This window comes from Ochotona curzoniae, unplaced genomic scaffold, assembly GCF_017591425.1.
Source record: "Ochotona curzoniae isolate NIBS_2020 unplaced genomic scaffold, NIBS_Ocur_1.0 scaffold_2683, whole genome shotgun sequence".
NCBI lineage: Eukaryota > Metazoa > Chordata > Mammalia > Lagomorpha > Ochotonidae > Ochotona > Ochotona curzoniae.
The window spans coordinates 7,416,192-7,423,318 of NW_024467100.1; positions in this window are offsets into that span (position 1 = coordinate 7,416,192).

Sequence of the window (7,127 nt, forward strand, 5' to 3'; positions counted from 1 at the left end):
TTTAGACTATTCCAGCAGCACATGGAAACTTCAAGTGGGGGATGTAGCTGTGTGCTGCTGCCTTGGCTTGTGCTGTGGTTCTGGGAGTTGGAGAAGGGGGAGCAGCTGGAGGCTGGGCTTCGGGATCTGAAAAGCCCTTCAATAAAATGGCAGATGACAGAAGAGTTAGGAAGAGTGGGCACCCAGTTGCTGAGAGTCACTTTCCCAGTTCAAACCAGTTGAATGGACTCACTCACTCCTGCATTCGTCCTGCCTTGAGCCTCAGCAGTGACCTAAGCTTGGCTGACACAATCACAGCAGCCTAATGAGACCCTGAGTGGAGCATCCGGCTACCCTATATTGGTATAGGGCTGTGACATAACAAACAGGTATTTCTTTAACCAATAGGTTTGTGCCAGGGTTTTTTTTTTTTTTTTTTCGTAGCAGTAGAAAATGAAATCAGATCCTTTACTTACTTTATTTTCTTATCTTTACTATGCTAATTGTAGTATTAGACCTTCTAGATGGTTGTATTATTTCCTCCTGCTTTAAGGCTCTAACCTCCAACCGTAGACTGGTTCATTTTCCAGTGCAGATGCAACACATCTGGAGAATCTAAGGAGCCAAGGAGCTCACCAATTGTCAGCCGCTGGTTTTCTTTAAGCCACTGTCCAAGCTCCTGGCCTCCGCCTCATCCACTTGCAGACCAGGGCTTCCTGAGGTATGGGGCACAGTCAGCCCTACAAGGCAGCCTATGAAAACTGCAGAATCCTGGGTCCCCGCAGGACCTGTGGGAGCGTCAGGTGCTCAGGTACACCTCCGCCTGGCAAGCCCTGCTTCCACGGCAGTGTTGTTGTACTTTCTGCTTCGCGATCATCTGTAGCACTCAAACGCATGAACTGGTCATGAAGAGTGTGCGTCCAGGCCCTCTGTGGGACTGAGCAGTGACGGGGGCCGAGGACCCCATCCACAGAGGGACAAACCTCAAAGGGGCTTCACGGGCCTGCCAGAAAACCCAAGGCCGATTGGAAACAGCAGCTCTTCCCCAATGAGAACAGTCTGTTGGCTTCATCTACGGGTTAGGAAATATACAAGAAAAATACATTTAAATTTGCATTTGCCCTTCCTGTTTTTGTTCCAAGGAAGGGCTTGGTTCCCAGATTTCCTTTCTGGAGGAATGCTTGAAACATCATTCCCTCCTCTCCCCAAAACTACATTCCAGGCATGGCAGAAACTGCCTCAGTTATTTTTCTGTGGCTTGAATGCTTCCGGTGTCTCTGCAATTTTGGGTCAAGGGGAAGGAGCCATGGCCAGCCTCCTGTCGCTCCACCTCTCTCACCCACATGCAGAACTCCTTGGGGACCCTTCTCTTCTGCAGAACCCTAGACTATTCCAGCTCGACACATCTATCCTCTGCGCAGCCACACTGACTTTCCTGGAACCCACTTGTTATTGTTATTTTTAATTTTAAGATTTATGTATCTTTTGGAAAGAGAGAAAGACGAATCTTCCATCCGTGGGTTCACTCCCAGATGACCTTCACCGCCAGTGCTGGGCTAGGCTAAAGCCAGAAGCCAGGAGCTTTGTCCACGCCTCCCGTGTGGGTGGGAGAAACCCAAGTACTTGCGGCATCTCCCCTTGCTTTTTCTGAGCTGGAGTAGAAGCAGAGCATCCAGGACACACACGGATGCTGATTCAGGACGCTGGCACCAGAGGCAACAGCTTTACCCACTAAGCTGCAGGACTGGTTCCCCTGCAGGCCCTTTACTTTTCTAAGTCTTTAGTACCTCTTATTATCTTTAAGAGAAAAATCCCTGGAATTTATAGACTGGCACAGAAAGCCTTCTGGAAGAGGCTTCTTGCTTCTCTCTTCAGCCTCATCTTAGCTCATCCCTCTGCAAGTGTTTGTTGCTGTCGCACTGAGCAGTGTTTGAATTGTTCGATAGGCAGAGCTGTCTCCTGCAGTGCCCTTCGCCTGTCCTGCTCTCCCCTTTAGCCTGCAGGAACATCTTGCCTCCCTCAAGGTTGAGTTTGTGAACAAACCACTTTCTCTAGGAAGCTTACCCTGGCACCTTGCAGTTCACACAGTGTGTCCCTCTTCTGAGCTTTTACAGCATCTCTAACAATATTTGTTACATTATATATTTAAAACTTTCTAAGGTTTTAATTGCTAACACAAATAATGCTTACTGTGAAAGCACTAAAATGCATCCACGCAAAAAAGAAAAATAATGATTAACCATTGCCTGCTTGGATTGGTTGTTGTGCAATTAGCTCACGAGGAACCGTTCTATGCTTTCAGGCATGAAAGGAAGCAATAGAAGGATTCACAGTTTGCATGCCTGCTGAGTAGCTAGGCTGTGTAGCAAAAGTCCCCAAAGGAGACACTCTCAGACACCTTGCCTGGAAGCTGTTCCACTGTAAATCTTAAGAACTTCTGGAAAATTCCTACCAATTATCGTAGTCTGCAGTACTAATATGGGGAGACTCGAGAAGTTCACCTGGATATAATTTAAGCCTTTTCCTTACCTATGAGTTTGGAAAATAATGGAAATATCAGTCTCTTTATCTTTTTCCAGATCTCACACAAATGCCTCTTAGGTGGCATTCAAGATCTATGAGGAGGGGGAATCTTTGAAGGTGGTCTCAGCATCAATTCTGTGGTACAGAGACCTTAGAAATGAGTGGGACAGATGCAAGTTTACATGAGAAAATTCATCTGATGACAATCGTACTTTGATATGTTACTTTATATATATTTGCATGTATAGCATATAGAATCTATAAGTGACGAATGTGTGTATAAAACTCTTCCGTTAGCGTAATCACCCTGTCTATGTGTATTTCTTCCCTCTGGCTCTGTGAATGTTTAATGAGCTTGCTTCTCTCCTTTTTAAAGCAAAGATTCCCAACACTGGTTTGATGACACCCTGGAGTGTCTTCATTTATCTCAGGGGGTGCCTTGAAATTCACAAAACAAGATTAATTTAAATTCATTTTCATTTAAAAAGTAAACAGACATTATATAGTAATTACAGGTACAAGTGTGTTTTGAAATCAAACTAATAAATGCTTGCTTAGAGGGAAATCAAGAGGATGGGGAGTGGGGGTGGAAGGGACTTGTGGCTTAGTTGGAATCTTTTCTAAAATACCTTCTGTTAGATGATGACCACCGACCACCCACCCGCTGGTGGAACAATATCAGCAAGTTGTTCAGAGTTGTAATGGAAGCTTTATTGGAAAATCTGCTCCTGAGCCCCCTTTGCACAGAGGGGAAGGAAGAGGGAGGCGAAAAGGGCAGCTGAGATACCTGTTGAGGAGTTTGATACTCCTATAGACACGTGGGCAGGCAAAGGGGCTATCTGTGCCCCAACTATGTAAGGAACATCCATTCAGGTGTGCCATTAGTCAACTGGAATCCCGCCAGGTCGGTGACGTAACTGGCTCCTGTGGCCCTGCTGTTCCAGGCTGAAGCCTGGGAGACATGCCGGGTCCGGAGCTGACCAGCCCCTCGTCTCCAGTGCCCTGGGCAGCCATCACCTTCTTTAATTACTTCCAAGTGAGATTTCCCTAAATTGATTATTTTTTTTTTCCTCAAATTGTAGGTCAAAGAAGTTGAGACTGAGAGCTCCCAGTGTCAGATCTATCTCCTGTGACTAATAAGGAATGTGACACAGGAGTCCTGTGGGTAATATATTTTGGTTATGTGTTAGGGTATTGGTGGTCAGAAAGACTGCATGACTGCAGCCTCCCCAAGAGTTTCAGCTGGTGGGACTGGATGTTAGGTGATTTCTATATTGCTAGTGGCTTGGAAGTCATCTCATTTGAGTTCTAGAAGAATATGGACTCCTAGATAATCAATGAGAAAGGGACTTGGACTGGGATACCAATAGTCCTAGGTGACTATCAAGGGGCTTCATAATTGTGCCTCGGATCCTAGATAGGTCAGTGAACATCAGAGTCTATGAATGTCAGGGGACTTCCTGCTGAAGATAAGTCCCCAAGGTGGCAGAGGTAGGAAGGAATTCTGAGTTTGGTGTGGAAACTCGTCTCTGTGAAGCTACAGAGCTGGTGGTAGACTCAAATCTTGTTTCTGGCAATTAGTACTGTGCAGCCCTGCAAAAATGGCTTTCTACTGCCTGGCCTTCTCCACCAAGTGCAGGTGATAATAACGCTCCAGTGAGTTGTGAGGATTAAGTGGATTCATCTGCAGAAAGTGCTTTGTACAATGCCTGACACAGTATGGGATCAATACATGCTATTGCTACCATAACCACCACCATTGTCACAGTAGGTACTGCGTGTTTCTCGGGACTAATTGGTAGTAGATGTTTCACATAGAGTGTGCATTAGTGGCCCCGTACGATCCCAAAGAACAGGCTCATGAACTCCTTCTGCTGTGCCTTAGGTTGAGGTAGGGACGTCATTTGCTAGAATTGAAGCTCAGGTAGAGGGTTAATTGTATAACTAGAAAGCAAGCAAACAAAATAAAATTCACCACACACAAATTGAGTTCTCAGTGAATTCCTTGTTGTGCCTGATGGGATATTCTACTTGATGGGGTTAAAAAAAAATAGTGAAAACTTACTTGGATTCTTAGAGCCACAATTGGTAGCAAGGGAAAATGTATCTTTTAGCACAGAGTTTTATGGCTGATCAATCTTTAAAAGCAAGATATTATTAAGAGTTTTCTTTTCCCAGAATGTATTCATCATTACTCACCACTATAGATGACAACCCCCAACCTCTTTTGGAGGAAATAGCTGATAGGAAGGGAAATTTGGAGACCTTTAAAATGCATTCTCAATTCCCTTTGGCTTAATGAAAAACCAAATATACCTGTATCATCAGATGGGAAAGACAAATCCAGTGTAATGTCTCATCTTAGCAAAAATTCAAATACTGGGTATGAAATCCCAGTGATTCTATTTGATTCTTTTTCTCTTGTGCAAATACTAGAGTTTTCACTGTCTGATTATTTGAATGTTCAAATACTTATTTAGGATGAGAAAATTCACAAATTCCTACAGAATCTATTTCTAGAATTGCTATAACCATACAGATATCAGGTTGATGAGTCAGAATCATTTATTTAAAATTCATGTTACCCTGAAGATCTTTGGGCATGAAAGTTGTTTGTTTGCTTACAACATGGGGAGATGGTGGGAAAAGATATTTTCTTGTGTTCAACTTTGCTTTTCCTTCTTTGGAGTTCTCTAAAGCCTGTATGCTGCAGCTGTCTTAGCCTTTCTTGCTCTGATGTTTCTAGAACCCCATGCCTCATCAACTGCATTGCACAAATATAAACCAGAGATGCCTAGGTGGAGAAGACATGCCATATACCTCAATGAGGATGCAGAGCAAAGCATGAAACTTACATTGTGCACCTATGGTAGATGTTACAGCTTTGACTGCAACGGATTTTGCCTCCTAGAGTCTACATTCTTGTCCATCTTTGTATGCACTGGTAATGGTCTCAGATGTGTGACTTAAAGAATGCGTGCACACTAGGGCACATCCTCTTGGAATCTTAAGACCGTCATGTTAAGAAGAAGCCTAGAATTAAATGTCGTGTGGTAGGTGAGGCCAATTGCGCCCAGTCCCTGAGGTCTGATACAGATGTGTGAGTGATCCCAGGAATGACTAGCAGAGGAGTGGCCTAACTACTTTACAGAATCATGGGAAACAATAAATTGCTGTGACGCTACTAAGTTTTGGGGTAGTTTATTGCACAGAAATGAAAATTGTCATAAAAATTGGTGCTTGGGAGTGGTATGTTGCTATAACAAGAACCTATGCCAGGTAGCATTTGGCATTAAATGGCTGGCAAAAGCTGTAGGGCAGCTAAGTAGACTGTTAGTGGACCCCGATGACCCTAGAGGAAACTGGGACTGGAGGCTGAAAGGACAAATCCTATTATGAAGTAATAGAATAACTGGCGGCATTGTCACCTCCAGAAAGCCAGCAGATAGGAAACGTACTTAATGAACTTTTGGTTTTGGCTGGAGGAAATTTCCATTTAGAATGCTGAAGGGGTCAATTAGGTTTTAAAACGTTATGCATGGTCTAGTGTTGGAAGAAGAGAGATGAATTAAAGAAAGAAGTGCTCTGTTTGCAAGCAGAGTTTAAAGCAAACATGGAGTGTCCGGGAAAGTAAAACTGTTTCACATTTCCAGCTTCCCCCGCTGGCAAGAGTCTTGAAGTAAGAAATGGACTCCAGGTGAAAATTAAACCAAGGGTATGACTAACAGGACTGTGAAAACCAAAGAAAGTTATATTTTTATTTTTAAAATTATTTGTTTAGCAAGAAAGATTTAAAATGATGTCCACTAGACTCTCAGCATCTATACAAATAGGCTGCTAGGATTCTTAAGGCATTGTTTAAGAAAGCCTTAACATGCTGACCAAAGCAGAGGCAGTTATAGATACAGCCTTTGTCTACTAAAATGGACTATAACTTGGTGTGTAGAAAGCCCAAAAAGTGTATTAGTGAACTGGAGCAGTTTAATCTGCATGGCATATAAAAAGCTCAAAACAGAGAGGAGTTAGCAGAGAACATTCATTAGCTGTAAACACAGGTTATTTTATTTTGTTTGCTTGTTTTAAAGGGTGGCCACCTCATATGGCACAGCTAGTCACTTCCTGAGAGTAGAAGCTGGTTCTGTAGTTTAATCCTACCTCCAGATAACTTGCCAGCTTAAAGTAGCTGGATCATGCAAGACCAGTGGAAGAATGGACCACATAAGCCATAGCATAATGAACTAGAATATTTTAAGCCACTAAATTGGGGATAATTTATTATGCAAATATAGTTTAGTTTATTATACAGAGGTCCAGCATCAAACATACAGTCATAACTAGTAAGCGGCAGACAAGGGGCATGCTGTGTACTTGTGTTATCTGGGTTTCTGAAGGTTATTGATACACTTTTGACAGTTTTGTAAAAAATGGAGAAATTTTGGGGTAAAGACAATGTGTCAAGTAGTCTTATTGCATGTCTTTATAGAAAGACGCTGAATAATAGAGAAAGTCTTTAATGAACATGTGGCAGAATGGAAATGGAATATTTAACATGAAGATCTGGTAAAGATTCTAGTTCTACAAGGAACTTCTGCGAAAGTTACCGAGCTTGCCAGCTCACAGGTTTC